The sequence below is a fragment of the Parambassis ranga genome, chromosome 16, assembly GCF_900634625.1.
Source record: "Parambassis ranga chromosome 16, fParRan2.1, whole genome shotgun sequence".
In the NCBI taxonomy this organism is placed as follows: Eukaryota; Metazoa; Chordata; class Actinopteri; family Ambassidae; genus Parambassis; species Parambassis ranga.
This window is the reverse complement of record NC_041036.1, coordinates 3,057,364-3,072,608: the sequence shown is the minus strand read 5'-3', so window position 1 is coordinate 3,072,608 and position 15,245 is coordinate 3,057,364.

Sequence of the window (15,245 nt, the reverse complement as noted above, 5' to 3'; positions counted from 1 at the left end):
GCCCTGGGTTATCCTCAAGTACTCCTTCATATGATGGAAGATTCCATCAGTGCCTGCACAGAAAGAATCGCCTCCTCTGTTTGGATTGTCTTCAGGTTGCTCATTAGGCCCCGTTCACACTGGAGAAAGTCATTCCAGCTAGAGTAGGATTGAGCCCAGACAGCCTTTAAGCTGGATGCGTTCAGACCTATTTTCAAATCTGGCTAGCACACACTTGTGTCCGCACTCAATCCGGCTTCATCCAGCATGTTTGCTGTCCTCCAAACCTAGGCTAGATCCACCTCTCGTGGGTGGATCTAGCTGGATTGAAATCAAACTGGATACTGCCGGATTTGAGGTGTTCACACATCTGGATAGGCCCGAATCCCGCTTTAGCCAGATTTTTTGTCCTGCACACAAACAGAAGATATATTTTTCACCCTCAGATGTTGACATAATAACACACGTGTGTGTGTGTCCTTTTACTATTTTTGTTTTATTTTTTTACAAGTTCTACTCATTTCTCCACTAATTTTGCAAATAACACAGCGTAGGTATTTCATATACTTAGAATAGAATAGTTTTGTGTTAACACAGTTTGGCAGCTCTCTTACGGCAGAATAAAAATAGATATCAGATATAAAGAAAGACATCAGAATAGACAGAAAAACATCCAGTGTGCCCAGTTATCTGAACTATTTTTTTTATTTATTTATATTTTATTTATAGATATTTATCTAAAAATAAAATATCTACAAGCACTGTCTATTCAAGCCAAGATAACATATTTTTTATTGATTGTATCAGACTGTGTTAGTAAATAAGCATAATAAAGATGTGTTGTTCACACACTCACAGAAGAAGCACAATCAGATGATACAATCTGTAGGTGGGCTTGTTTTGTGCTTTAATTGGAGCTCAGGTGGCGGCAACATCAGCTACAATTATCCGCAATCAACGAAATAACCCTTTAAATTGTTCTTGATGACCAGATCGAACCGAGCCTGCAGATAATCAGAGCCTCACTCCAGCAGCAGAGCTGCTTTACCAGGCAGAAAATTAAAGCAGACATATCTGGACTGTTCGTCCACTGAACCCTGTCCTACAATTCCCATAATACCGTCTGATAGCATCTTTTCATTCTGTGTGGTAACCAGCCTGTCAATCAAACCTAAGTTGTGACCTGGTTTTTTTTTATTATCATCATAAATTTACAGCCAGATTTCCCTGATGATATCACCCTGATAACGTTCAGATGATTTCCTCAGACCCAGCTTCAACAAACAGCCACACTGTTTTCTGGTTTTATCTTAAATAAGAAACATTTTTCATGTTTTGTCACTGGATGCTGCTGATACTGCTGGAAGAAGAAGTCACAATATGATCTATGTCTGTTTTTGTGGGGTGGAACAATAGGAACTGTGTGTCCGCATGCTGAAATGCATTTTAAAAAAATATCAGCCTGTTCCCCGCTGCATCTAATTTGAATCTTTCTATCCAACACCATTGATTTTTCAGGTAAACTAATTAACCGACACACTGGAAGAATAAATGAACATCCACTAAACAGGCCATTTTTTATCTCATACATGCAGCATAGACGGCTTCATAAGTAAGAGTGCAACAGAGAGGCAGGGTGTTAATTAGACGTCTGCAGCACCAGCACCCTCTCTCTACATGTTTCTTTGCATCCTTGTTCGTGGAAGTCATGTTTTTTTTCTGCCTCCTTTCCGTCGACTTGTAGCTGCTCTTTGTGCTTCTGTTTTTCTGGGTCTCCAGCAGTTATCATTTTATTGCCTATAGAAAGACCTGCTGCTCAGTATGGAGACAAAGATAAGCGGCTTGTTTGTTCTCTGGCTGAATGTATACTCGATTCTCTGAAGCGTGGAAACATCTCACAGCCTCAGGTCATCTTTGCTTTAGAATACACAGCCTCCTTCTCTTGGACAAAAACTCCCTTGAAGATGTAGAAATGTCACACTGTGACAGAAAATACCGCTTTTCTTGTTTTTTTTTTTTTTATTTTCTGGCGGGTTGCATGAGACTCCCGATGACAAAGGATGACATTCACTGTTAGGAAAGCGTGTGCTACTTAATCGATTTGATTGACTGAGCCTTTTCTTTGTAATTACTTCCTTTAAACCGCCGCCGAGGCACCTGATTCATTCATTATGAATGAGGACGGGGACGTAGCAGTCCATCTACACCTTAAAGACACTGCTTTGAGGACAGAAGTGAAAGAGCAGTCAGCTCCGAGGAGAGGAGCGGGACTCAGACGTCACCTGTTCGCAACTCAGTCCTCAAATCCCTTCCTCGGGGGGCTTAGGTCATGTGAGTTTCACTGGAGCTCCACCCTCAGAGCTCCTAAGCACAGCAGCAGTGGAGCTGACGAAGCCACCGAGTGGTGAAATGTCTTCAGGGACGGACGCTGCGTCAGTTTTTAACTCTAACATAAACCGTCTTACTAAACCTTTTCCTTTTCCTTGAACATCTGGCTGGTAGAGATTCGACAAGACTCCGTCACCACAGTGTCATCACTCTGTCTGCGTTCATCATCATCCACTTTTCTCATTCCACCAATAAAGCTTGACCAAAAACTGCCCTCCTCTCACTATGAAAAGTTCAGACGCTTATTAGCCTCGAAATGCCAGCTAGCACCCAGCTAAATTAGCACCTGAAGGTCCGTTAGCGTGCATTTAATTTAGCTTGTGAAGTCCGTTATAAGTATTGCCCAAGCGGCAACCTTCGGGGCTCAGACTTGAAGCCCATGCGGAAGTGTCAAAACTTGTAATTCACGCCGCAACCACTGGGGGCTGGCTCCAAAAGCAAGTAATTTCCCATAGACTCCCATGTTAAAATGGCCGACTTCACAGCAGAAATGAACATGTTTACAGCCTGGTACAAAAAAACACTCTGGTCTCAAATGATTAGTTTCCTTCTAGTGTCAATTGTAGGGGGGGTGAATTTTTTTTACAACTCAATGATATTCTGACTTAAAATTACGCATAATTATGGGCGTTGCCACTTGAGTGACAGACAGTTGACATATCACAACGTGAGTTTCCTGCTTCCACGATCGCCCGCCCCCCCTAAACACCGCTCGTTCTCCCCCTCTTTGTCCATATTTGGAGTTTTTGCGGACGTGACGCTGCCAACGTAAAAATCAATGAGCGTGGGCATGAGCGCCAACCACTTTTTGAGCTTTGACCTTACCTACCTAACTTTAAATATAAATATGTTCTATTTATTTCAGTTTATCCAAAATATTGACATTTTGGAGACTGTATACAGAGCAGCAGGATTAGAGATAATGTGATTGTAAAAGACACTATATAAATAAAATTAAACTGAACCTTCTGTTGTTTCCCTGCTAATATCAACATCAAATTTAATATGCATTGAAGGAATTCTTGTGCGGAGCCACATTCAGATCATTCTAGATTCTGAAGTGGTAATTAGATCAAGGAAGAGAAACTGCACCTCCCACCTTATTTTTTTAAACGATTAGGCCTTAAAGAACATGGGGGAGTTTCATTATTAACACTTTTTTTTTCATTTTTTGACTCTGGCATTTCAATTAGTGACTCACTAATATAATCTTCTGCAACAAAGAGGATGTCAGCACCTCGGTTGTGTGTTGGAGTTTTAATGAGGAGCTCAGTCTCCTCTGGCCACTTTCCTGTACTTCCCTTTGTCTTTGAAATGCCTTTCATGCCACTCTTTCCTATCTTACGGCTGCAGGAAGTGGACAGAAAACTGTGGAATAAACCACCTGTAGGCTTGTGGTGGAAGAGATATTTTGGATTTTTTTTTTCACTTTAATTATACTGGATGCATTTAGGAGGATTGAAGGGAAAAAAAAACAAAATGTCAAAATAAATAAAGCCCCATATCATAATTACTCTGCCATATAATCATTGTGCTCCACAAGCTAATTGCTGGACTTCTTTGTTGTGCTGCTAAGCCATTCTTTTGCTCCACTGCACAGATAAGAGCGTTGCATTTACAGACACAATGCCTGAGCACTGAAAGGAGAGCAGAGGAAATCACACGCCTCCAAGACTGTTTTTCAGGAGCAATTAAAAAAAATGGTCATTTTTAAGCTAATGGATGTTTTGGTATTTTTAGATGTGTGATACTGAATATGAATTCAAACAATTAAATATTTTTGTTTAAGGAATGATCACATTGGTATAGCTCCTGTATTTGTGTGCAAAAACATAAAGATACAGCATAAAGACTCCTTAACATGCTTAACGGGTTGCTGTGGCTTTATTTTCAAATAATGGTTATTTACTTTGCAATTATTTCATTTTATTCATTTAGTTTTTTCCATTGAGATAGTTATTTCTTTGGAAATTGAGGAGCTCTTGTGACATTAAAATAAATCTTGTTAATATTGATTGAATTTGAAGTAATGTAGTTGTGACTGCTGTAGCCTCGACTATGTGAGGAAATTAAATGACGGCCCACTGAAATTTATTTTTATCAATCTAACACATTAACTGACATTTTTGTCAAAATATAAAAATACACTGTACTGACTATATTTAGTGGTCAGACACGTTTTGGTGGTTATTTTGGTGGTAAAGGGCCCAAACAGGCTCTTTTAATGCTGAAGGTTGATGAACCCTGATCCAGCCAATCAGATGTGCTGTCCCTCCCCTTGACCTTGCACTGTATGGTCACGCTACCGGAAGTAAACAACAGAGAGCGTCAGTGTGGTTTGAGCCGGTCTGAGGACGTTAACGTCAGCGATGTGTTAAGAAAACTAGTGAAAAATGTGCCTACAAAGTTAATATAGTGTTTCCTTTTATTAGTTTATGCACTGTGTGACTTTATAAAATGGAAGTGTTGACTGACGCGGCTAAATTAGCATCTGAAGGTCCGTTAGCATGCATTTAATTAGTTTCATTGCCGTTGCTAGTTTAGCTTTTAAAGTCCGCTAGCTTATATGCTAAATATTGCTATGTAAATCCCCATTTGATTCTGCTAGTGTTGCAAAACGTTTTTAAGCAGACGTGGTTTGTGTTGTATTAAAAAGAGCTTTGTTTTGTTCGTAAGCACTTTTAGCCTTTTGTTTGTGTTGTGAGTTCTGCAGGTTACTTGTAAGGATTCAGTGTGTTTATTTTGTTGATAGATTTTCCTGTCATCGGTGATAATTATTGCAGACTGCAGACATTTAAAAGAGTATAAGTGATTAGGGCTCTTTACAGACTGGTTCTACATTGTTTTATTATTCAGTTCCTCCAGGATTTCACAGGCCTGTTCTGAGATTTTTGCAGCCTAAACTTACTGATCAGCAGTTTTTTTTGTAAAGTTGGGATAAACATTGATCAAATTGCGGATGATGAAGAGGATGTTGCAAAGTGTAGTTGTTCTTATTTATGATTCATAATACAACACATCTATGCCTCAGTGTTCTCAATTGTGCACCACCACACATGCACAGAGGCAGAGTGGCATGCAAGCAAGAAAACACAACTATCACTATCTATGGGGATTTTTAAAGGGATACTTTAAAAAAGTAATCTGTTACAAATACAGATTACATGTCCTAAATTGTAATCTAATACTTGGATTGCCTACACATTGATTTGCATTTTAAGAGATTGAATGCAGCAATCACCCTCTGCTTACTACAAAGGACAGTAGGAAACATTGAATAAAAAAAATGTCCAGATTGTTACAGCTAACAGCATTCATTATATTGGCTCCTTAAAGGGTGTGTTAACAGGTATAAGTGGGCTGGTTGGATTATAATCTGTCACATATAATAGACAAGAATGAATTGAAGTAATTTTGAGGCAGAAATGACCACTCAGGCACTCTGTAATCACCCTTTGGCAGGTGGAAAATGCAGTTTTTAAGGTGTATTGACCTTTTAAAGGAGTGCTAACACGTACAGCTGGGCTGGTTGGATTATAATCTTTTAAAAATATCACAGACAAGAATGAAATCAAGTCATTTCGAGGTAGAAATAACCACTCAGGCACTCTGTAGAGCCTGTAATCATTTTTTTTTGCAGGTGGAAAAGGCATATTGTGCAGAATTCACAGGGAATGGTCAGATTTGTGTTCATAGTTGTAATCGCAACATTGCGAAATCCTGGAGGGTCTGATTATAATGCAGATTAAATGCAATTCTGTCAAAGATTTGATACTAAGGAGGACTACATATGTTGTTCAACAGAGACTGTGAGAGGAATTATTACATTTATTAGCTTTATTCTGTGATCATTAATCTTCAGAGTTAACATTCTAGTTCTTTCCACGCTGCATCATCACACAGCTTGACTCCACAGCGGGTGTGTAAATCATACTTTAGTCCGACCTTATTGTTAAACAAAAAACATGATGTACAGAAGTTTTAATGTGGTGTTAGGCCTTTGGACCCCTCTATATAAATAAAAGGGTGTCTTTATAAACAGCATAGGCCTGGTTATGTGGGAGTCGGACGTGGGAGGTTGGTCAGGATGTGACATTTGCTGTAGCTTTAATTGACAGTGTGTCAGAACAGAAATGTGGCCCTGAGAATGTCAAGCTTCTTTTAATTGAAGCACCGCTGTCCATTGGCTTCTCAGAATAACATGGCATCCTGGTCAGAGGAAGCCTGATGTGTCACTGCTGCCATGCTCTCAAACATGGGCGTGACAGGCAATCACAGAATCTTGCCAAAGGGGGTCCCCCGAGGCTCTCTGACCGGTCCTCATTCCCTTTGCCATCAAAACCACCCTCACAAAAAGGAGGCTACACTCCAGTTTTCCTCTTGGCTACACTCTACCAAACCTCTTGAATATGTCCTCCAAACACATCCTCACATGTGAAGGACACATTTGACCTAGTCAAGAAATGACAGATCTGGATATATTGTTGATGTCAAATAGAGGCGTTCACTTTAGTTGTGTTAGTTTAGGTTGGTTAGATTGTGGTTTGTGGTTCAGGTGATGTAACCACAGATGAGCCACATGCTTTTGTTATTTCACTGGCTCATAAATATGTGAGGAAAGGCTCAGGATGTGGTCTCGAACACCATGGCGGGTTGGCAAAAGTCACCAAAAGCCTCTCCTTCTTTCAGCTGTTGAAAGATTTGCACGCTGCCTGCAGGAACCAAGCCATCTTAACATCAGCATGGCTTCATTATATTAACACCCTTGCATCTTCGCTGCTGTGCCAGAATGGGCTCTCACACAGCTGCTTGGGTGGGCAGTCACTGTCAATGATAAGCTGTAGGGATTTCAAAGGACAGGACAATCAGCTGTGGGGATTCTCTCCGGCAATGTCTCCCCATCTGTCTTCGCTGTATACTGTAAGGTCATCCATCTAGAGCCGGGGTTCCTGAAGTGGGGGGGGGGTCACAAAATGATTTCCAGAAAAAAAACCAGGCCTCAGCAGAACAGCAGATGAATGAACACACATGTTCTGAAGGTTTCATTTAAAAAACACTTCACAGGGCGTCTGGTCAGCTTACATTTCAGCCTGAAATGTGAGGACGGAGTCTGTTATAGTAACCACCTAATCCAAGAAAGACCTTGCTTTAGTCTTGCTATAGACCCTGAGGCTGTTCAAAATGTTTTCAACCTTTAAACCTTAATTGGTATTCCAGTGAGTTTATATCTCGCCCACACACTTTTCTGTCGATGCAATGGGACTCTCGCAGCACCTAGCGAAGTGCTATTATTCCTGTTTGGCTGCAAATTACCACATTGACTAGGAGGTCTCTGGCATACTGACAAAAAAACAAAACAAAAAGAAAATCGATGAATCGAAAAACCCTCAAACTGAAGAAGAATCACTTCCTTACTGCAGTCTGACTCAGCATGGTGGGATCCTCTTTAGCAGCTTTTTGTTTTTATTTTCCATTTCATTAAATCACGACAGACTCCCAAATCCTGTTGTAAACATGCGGTCTCAGAGGAGCGCTGAAAGCACATTAGCAGACACTCTCCCAGCGGCTTACGTTGCTTGAAACGATACGCAGGTTTAGTGTATATCCCTTTGCATTCCTTCTGCTCTTGTTGTGTAAGTAGCTTTTTCTCCATATCGATGTGTGCATGGTATTAGCCTTAAAAGTGTGTTTACTCAGTTTCCCCCTCATTGCTCTCAAGGGAGCTGGAATGGAGTGGGGAGTTAAAAATTAGTCCTGGACCTCTGAGTCAGAACCAGCTGTAGATACAGCACCACCCATACAGTATTACATAGAGGAGATTAGAAGAATACTGTATATGACGAAGAAACCTTTGGTGCATCACTTCCTCTTTGGAAATATTAATCATAACGACCTGTCTATACAGGTGACACGTCTCACAGTTGCAGCATTGTTCTTAATTTTTTTCCCAGTTGTATGAATATTGTTCATCTGTTTAGAACATTGTAACAGTAAACGTGCTGTTTACTGCATTTAAATTGTTAAGACATATAATGATTCTGATATTTCCACATTAAAGACCAACTTCTCTACAAAATTCTGAAAACAAATCCTTACTGCCAGCTTGTCCAGAGATCAAGACGATTGAATATTGAAATGTTTTATACATAATGAAGTTGTGAGACCACAACAACTGCTTTTAAAATCATGTGGTGCACTACTGGTAGCCTACAGCAAGATGAGCACGTGATGTAAGTGAAGTGGTCACATCATACGTAATGCACATTAAATTCCAGTCGCTGTATACATGTTGGTGAAGAAAAATACTGGATTTTGTTGATAAATATCTTCTAGTTATAATGCATGTTTCCCAAAATTAGACCATACAATATTGTGATTATCTAAAAGGTGGTTAGACAGAACAGAACCTGATGTTCTGATGTGTTTTATGGGGAGGAATATACATACTGAGGAATGTATTTGGAACACTAAATATCAAAATGCTCAATATACTGCATCACTAAAAGAGTCGATAGTTGGTAGCAGATGAATGATGGTGACTTTGTCCTCAACTTATTTTTCAGTTGTGCCCATCCCTCCATCCATTTTCAGCCGCTCATCTGAGGCCAGGTCGCGGGGGGACAGCAGTCTAAGCAGGGACAACCAGACTTCCCTCTCACCGGACACTTCCTCCAGCTCTTCCGGGGGGAATCCCGAGGCGTTTCCAGGCCAGCTGAGAGACATAGTCTCTTCACTGTGACCTGGGTCTCCCCCCGGGGTCTCCTCCCAGTGGGACATCCCGGAACACCTTCCCATGGAGGCGCGGCTCTACTCACAGCGCCTTTCGGGTGACCGAGCTCCTCCCCCTATCTCTAAGGGAGCGCCCAGCCACCCTTGGAAGAAAACTCATTTCGGATGCTTGTATTTGCGATCTCATTCAGTCACTACCCAAAGCTCATGACCATAGGTGAGGGTAGGAAGGTAGATTGACATGAGATTGAAATGTGCACTGAATGACCCAAATTGTGTTGTAGCTTCAGATGACCTTTCCAGCTTTGTGTGAGTCAGCAGTGTTTGTTTCATGGCTTTAATGCTTGAGAGAAGTTCAAGAGGTCAAACGTGTGTTTGTCAGACAGTCAGTTATCCGCCGGCTTTATCTGACCTCAGTCACCCCTGTCTCCTGTGTCATCCTACAGTTTGGAAAGGACACACTTTCAAAAGAAAACTCAGCAGGTGATTGGATGAAGTATCTGTCAGTCAAAATGATCACTGATGAAGAAACCGTTTAAAGTCAGGAAGTGACAGATAACCATCTCTGTCATCACCACTACACACTGTCTATAACTATGGATATAGCATCTGTGATGTGACCCATAGCTTCCTGATGAGTCCCCGGTTGCCATGTGGACACAGACATAGCTCCCGGTAAATCCAAATGCAGGCAAAGAGGTTGGAGGGCAGCAGTGGAAGCAGGAAGCTCATGACGTAAAAGTCTTAATACAGATAAAATGAGTGAGTTAATTATGAATTTGTACACTTTTCATAAAAAAGGAACTTATCAACAGAGACATGGCTGTAAATATGTTCATTTCTGTTGTAAACAGGGACTCACTCAACCACAGAGGGCGCTGTTGGGTCAACACCAGCCAACACTTCCTGGAAAGATCCTGATTCGACTAACCCACCTTGTGAAGTAATGTGAAAATTGCTATAAAAACCTGTATCCTGATTCTGTGTCTCACCTTGATGACTGGTGTCCTTGTGTAGCCAGACTACTTGTTGGTAGATCTTTTGGTTTGTAGGACATTGTAGCTGCGTTGATCAGATTCTTGGACTGAATTGTGGCTTGGATCTTTGCCTGGTTATCTGCTGGACAATATCTGCACTGCACTTAATACCATGTAACTACATGTTTAGCAGACGTCAACATTAAGCAGTCATCACATGAAGTAAATCAATGAGGAAGTTGCTGTGTGACACAAAGAGAGTCCATATGTGGATTTGCTTTGTTTGTAGGTAGCTTGGTGCAAAGCGACTGAAGGAAGGGCTGGGACCTGATCCTGTGACGCAAGCATGTTATTCACTGCTTGTCATTGTTTTAAAATGTTTCCTTTACACATAATCATGTAATGCAGAACCAGTCTTATGATGATGAAGTCATTTTCATGTTTCCGGTTGTTCACAATCTTTTGATTGTTTATGTAAGAGCATCACATGTGAATCATCTGGAAATTTACAAAGCTTCAACAAAACACTGCTTTTCTTTGTGTCGGAGCAGAGCTGGTTTAGATCATCTGCCATCTTGATTTGACTGTGCAAATATGTTTTATCTTCTTTTCTGCTGAAATTAGGTTAAACAACAACATTGAGGGAGGGCCTGTTTGGTTCTTATAGCTCCATAACTAATAATGTTTGACGTCTAACAGGGGCGTCCATTTTGCAGCACAGTGATTGTCAGTCAAAGTTGATTTGCCACATCGTTTTATCCTGACAGCAACATTTACCAGAGGCATTTATTTGAGCACTGTATCGATCTGTTCCGCTTAACGCAAGCTTAAGCCCCACACACAGCTAGCAAGTTTGTCCCTAATTTCATTAACTCTGCTGAGATCCTCCAGAAATATCACATCATGTGGAGAATTGGTCACTTTAAATGGATATTCTATTGATAATAAGATGGACTTCATAAATTCTTACTGTCTACAGACCAAATAAAGTGATGCTGAACAGGCACTAAAAAACTTTAACACCCAGAGTGCTTCAGTTTTGTTGCCTATTAGCTGATCAGAGACATTTAAATCAGCTTAAAGTCTACGAACATCGTTTACACTGTGCTTTGTCTGCTGTGCCCTGTTTGTTTTTGCCTCTTACTGTTTCATTTGAGGATCATGAAGCTTGCCAATGTCTGTAGTCTAAAGCTAATGTTACACGTATTTGTGCAACTTCATGCATTGACTCCATCACCCTCTTCAGCTGCTGATGGTGTCTGGGCTCTTTAACTGGACCGTAGACTGTATATAAAGATAGACAACGCAGTTCTGCCTCCACCTATTGTACAAGAATGAGGCCCAAATATCCCCCTTATAGGTGATACCTCATTGCTGTTCCGCTGTTCCACCCACCCACATCTGTGTCCAGCCTGTAGCTTAGCTGCAGTGTTACTTCCTCCTTTTTTAGCACTAACTGTTTAAAAATGAATATTTTTTTTTAAATTGATCCCAGGTCAGTGTAGTAAGAGCTAGATAACAAGCCACAAAGCATCTCTGGGAAACATTTATTTGAAGAGCACTCTTAGTTTGTAGTTGGGTCCATGTCTTACCCACTCACACGGAGGAGGATGGGTTTATGACTCCTCTGTCAGCCAACCAGGCAAACAATGTTTATGGGGCTGTCATGTCATCTATCATACAAACAACTGCCCTGTGACTGGGAGTTTTGCTGATAAATGAACAAGGATCTCTGGGCAACATAGGGAGAAGGGAGACATTTACACACACATTTCTGGCACTAATGATATAGAGCAGTCCCAAATTGACAGTGATAGGGCTTTACTGTGAACAACACTATCACAACCATCATACCACAGTGATACTGGGTCCAACCACACCATTAAATATGAATATTAAGTGAACAGGCTCATTATTGGTTCTTGTAGCTGATTTGAGAAATGGACACACACATCATAGAGATGTGTACAAATCTGACCGGGCAGGACGTTTAACAACAATCCACACTGATGCCAAATGAATGTTGACATTCTGAAACAACACAAGAGTGGACGAATCAGAGAAAACTAAATGGCTATCATGCATAATGTGTGGATGTAAGAGCTGAAACAAGGAGTCAGTGTGCCTCAAAACCACAGCTCCACGGTGAAACGTCTCATTTGTGATGAGCGGCTAACAAACATGAAGTCAAAACTCTGCTCCCATGATGCTTATCTGATTTTCATGCGTGGAAAAACAGCAAACAGCCCACACATCACGAGGCTTTTGACTTTGCGCATGCTTCCGTTAAACTTGATTGGTTATTCTAGGGAGGCTTTGTTATGAATGATCTAACCTGCCATGGGAAGTATAAATAGCTGGATTATTTCAGATACACTGTTTTTGGCCACTGAGGTATTACATCACAGAAATGTCAAATACCAGAGGAGGCTGGGAGAAGATAAGGTTTCTCAGATATCCTGCTCTTTATGTAAATGAATATAATATGTTATAGCACACATAGCATACAGCCATGCTAACAGTGGTACTCGAAAAGCTTCGATTCATCCCAGCACTAAACAGGAAACATCGACAGTCCTGCTTTCTTTCCTGTTCAGTGCTGGTGCTTTTTCTGTCCGTCTGTGCTGGGCCTCCTCAGGGGAGTGTTAGGAGTCTTATAGGAGTGCAGGAGGCTCCTCCAACTACATGATCACATGTGGACATCTTAAAGTACATCAGCTCACACCTGGCTTTGGAAAAGTCTCCCTGGTTTCTCATGAAAACACCATCATTTTTAATAATATAGGCATATTTGCAGGATTTTCAATCAGACTTCTAAGAGTGAAAAATCTCAACACATCCTCGCGAAAAAACACCACATTTGGTTGATAATATACCCGCCAGGTACGACACCGGAAGGTTGGTGGTTCGATCCCAACTCCTCCCTAAGTCATTGTTGTGTGTCCTTGGGCAAGACACTTCACCCCAGCCTGTGGGGTCTTGCTAGTCATTGTATAACAATTTCCCTCTGGGATTACTAATGTATCTAAAAAAAATAAAGCTGCAAACGTCTCAGGACCCTCACTCAGGAGTCTTTAACTTCCGTTTCTGGCTCATTTGAAGTTTCACAGCTTTAGTATAAAAAAAACAACTGGTTAAGGTTAGGCATTTAAAAAAGGGTAACAAGAGACAGACTGATCCATCCAAGCAAGAGTCACCATTTTTGGCTTCCATTGTAATGGGTCCCGCCCCCCCCCCCCCCCCCATGAGCAGGTAGAGATCCAAGAGGGGCCACACATGTAACACATGATTTTACCCTCTTTGTGTCCATGTCATGCTCCATTATGTCCTTGCTTTGGTGACTTATGTGTTGCAGCATCCACCCGTCTCACTTATGAGACGCTGATAGGGACCTTGCTACTGTGTGAACTGATTCCTGTAAAAAACAAAGCTTGTAAAAGGTAAAACTTCTTAATCTAACCTGCGACAGATAGTTGATTTTTTTTATGGACATGTCTGCTGTATTCTGTCAGCTGTTACCAACCAATCCATGTCTAAGTTAGGTGGCCACAAAGTGTGATTTCTACATTTTAAAGTAAAAAAAAATAAAACCTCTCTATTTGTATTGAATTATTATGAAAGCAGCTGCTGCCGAAACAACCGTAACAACAACTAATTAAAAATAAATAACTGAAATTAATGAATTCATGCAGATTTAAAAGCTCTTATATCTGTTAATTCCCTAATGGATCCACAAACAATGAGTCAGCCACTATAAGAGTTTTGCAATTAGCATAGCAGACACTGTGACGCAGACGTTACCTCTGACTGTGATTAGCCTGGAAGCAGAGGCCTGGAGCTGAGGGAGATCAAGCAAACTGAACAAAGGAAGAAAGTTTCACATTTTCTTCACGTCGTGCTGCTTGGTGCCTCTTGAATTTATAAAAGCTTTTATTTGCTACCAATCCCTTCTTCATGTCTAACAGCTGACCTGACAGTCGCATAGTGACGCTGTGTTTCAGAGAATGTTCCGCTGACTGAGCTACCATGAAATCAATATCGCACGACTTCAGTGACGATGTCTGAGCTTGATTATTTTTCGTTCCCTCACTTTTCTCAGACCGAACATGGCTCGGTGTGCTCTTCATGCCAGTAGGCTTCTCTTTTTTATAACTGTTAGAAGCTGCTGCTGCAGCTATGCAAGCTAAATTGGAACATGATCAAACTGAAAAAAAAGAATGAAAATGTGGACCAAAATAAAAAAAAATAAGATGGGAAGAGAGCTCTTTCTAGTGTTTATACACTAACAACATGGACCCTCTGTGTGTTCCCTCTGTTTTCTGGCAATTAATTTCCTGAAAGAATGTTGCGGCGGTAACGGCGTGCTGCTTACAAAGCGCAAAGCAAAGCAAAGCAGGATCACTGTGAGAAATGAGCCCCACAAAAAATGTGCAGAAATAATGTTTTCAGGGAGTCTTATTAAGGCTCACTCCGACTACTCCCCTTTCACACAGTGTATATTTACCAAAGAGACCAGGCGGGCGCACTGTGTGCTGCTGAGAAAGGCTACATTTAGGTGTAATTCTCATAACTGCACTGGTAATAAAAAGTAATCCTGACACACACACATATATGGCTTCATGTTCACCCCCATTTTCTTAACATGACACTCAAATTTGAGACAAAGATAATTAGTTTGATTGTTGCTAGGCAACGATCAAACTCTTGTTCTTCCCCCTCTTCTTTCTTCTTCTTCTTCTTTCTTATTCTTCCGCAGCGTATCTTCAGCATACATTGACCGATTTCAGCCATTCAACTATCAAAATGTTCATCTCATAGAGGACATTCCTGATCAACTTCTTCAAGTTCTTTTCAAATAAATTATAATTTTTCAAATATTAAGCAATTACTGTGTCATTTTTAACATGGGAGTCTATGGAGGAGCCTTCAAAACCACCTTCAACTTTGACATGTAACTACTGTAGTTCCACATGCTTTCAGCTACACAAGCCGTTCAGACATCATTCTGTTCAGCTCTTCGAGAGCTATTAAACTTGTATTCAGATTTGTTCAAATATGTTTCGTTTTCAAAATATTAATAAAAATTCAAATTCAATTCAGCTGCAGCAATCAAACTTTTCTAGTATCTAATGTCATTTGATTTTAAATCCAGTTACTTCTCAAATGTATTTA